The following is a 1,681-nucleotide window of genomic DNA, read 5'->3' as shown; positions in this document are numbered from 1 at the left end:
GCTGGGGGGAGCCCAGGGCTGGGCTAGGCAGGGGCTGCGGGTCGGGAGTGAGGGGCACCGGCAGGGCTGGGGGGAGCCCAGGGCTGGGCTAGCCAGGGGCCGTGGGTCGGGAGTGAGGGGCACCGGCAGGGCTGGGGGGAGCCCAGGGCTGGGCTAGGCAGGGGCTGCGGGTCGGGAGTGAGGGGCACCGGCAGGGCTGGGGGGAGCCCAGGGGTGGGGCACCGGCTCCCCTGCCGCCCCAGGGTTAGTGAATTTCAGTTCTGGGTCCTGTCTGGGATCCCACACAGGGTCCCTTCGTCTCCCCAGGCCCCATAGCTCGGCTGTATCGGTTCAAACAGTTTACCAAATCCCAGCTCTCATTGCGTAAACGTGCAGCTCAGAGCACCGTGGTTTTGGTGCCATGAAACCAAGTTGTGAAACTTATCAAATGTCAAAAAATTAACAAGTGTCCAAATCTCAGGCCCCTTGGAGCTTGAGGCGCAGGCCAAATGGCCTCCTGGCCCCACTCTGATGGGCCCTGAGCCTGGCTGCTCTTGGGCGTGGCCAGGTTGTGGGGCTGTAATTTCTTGGTCTCTGGGATGGGGCGGGGAAAGGGGGACCCAGGGGTCCAGCCCCCAGGAAAAGCTGCTGGGACCCCAAGTCCATTCAACGCCCCCTGGCATCAGCCTGCAGTGGGTCTATGCCCTACCCCGCAGAGTCACTGGGGGTTGGGTAGCTGGAACCCCCGGCCCAGGGCTGGGCCCAGACACATCCCCTGGGAGGGGGCTCTCAGCCAGTTGGGGCCAGGAGAAGAACCCAGGCGTCCGGGTGCCCATCCCCTGCCCTATGCACTGGGCAAGCCCCTGGTGCTGTGGGGCGTCACGTTGGGGGAGGGCTGGCCGGGACCTGCCCCACGGCAGGTGAGGGTCACTGGGAGCAGACGCCGTCTCCCAGCAGCGCCTGGCCCCGCAGGCATCCTGTGTTTGTCCTGCTTATCCGGGCAGGCGGCACAGGCCCCGCCGTGCGGCTCTGAGCTCCATCCTGTTTACCTGGGGGGGCGGGGAGCGGAGCGGGAACAGCTGCAGGTTTTCACCCCAGCCGCTGGCCCATTGTCTGGGCACCTGGCGCCCAGAGCCGCCTGCCCACATGGCCTGCGGTGTGGACACAGACCCCCCCAGAGCCCCGTGACGTGGTACAGCCCCCAGCGCCCCCCCCCGGAGCCCTGTGACGTGGTATGACCCCCCAGTGCCCCCCCCAGAGCCGCGTGATGTGGTACAGCCCCCAGCGCCCCCCCACCGGAGCCCTGTGACGTGGTACGACTCCCCAGCGCCCCCTCCGGAGCCCCATGATGTGGTACACCCCCCTCAGCACCCCCTCCAGAGCCCTGTGATGTGGTACAGCCCCCAGCGCCCCTCCCTGGAGCCCCTGACATGGTCCACCCCTCCAGCACCCCTCCCCGGAGCCCTGTGAAGTGGTACCCCTCTCCAGCACCCTCTGGGAGTCCCATGATGTGGTACATCCCCCCCGGAGCCCCCCCCGGAGCCCCATGACGTGGTACACCTCCCCAGTGCGCCCCGGAGCCCATGACTTCGTACACCCCTCCAAGCCCCCCGAGCACTGTGACTTGGTACAACCCCCTCAGTGGCCCCCCCCGGGACCTCGGAAGTTGGACATCTACCCCGGACCCCCCCCCCCCCTCTCC

This window comes from Chelonoidis abingdonii, chromosome 1 (genome assembly GCF_003597395.2).
Source record: "Chelonoidis abingdonii isolate Lonesome George chromosome 1, CheloAbing_2.0, whole genome shotgun sequence".
Taxonomy (NCBI): Eukaryota; Metazoa; Chordata; order Testudines; family Testudinidae; genus Chelonoidis; species Chelonoidis abingdonii.
This window is presented reverse-complemented; position numbering follows the sequence as displayed.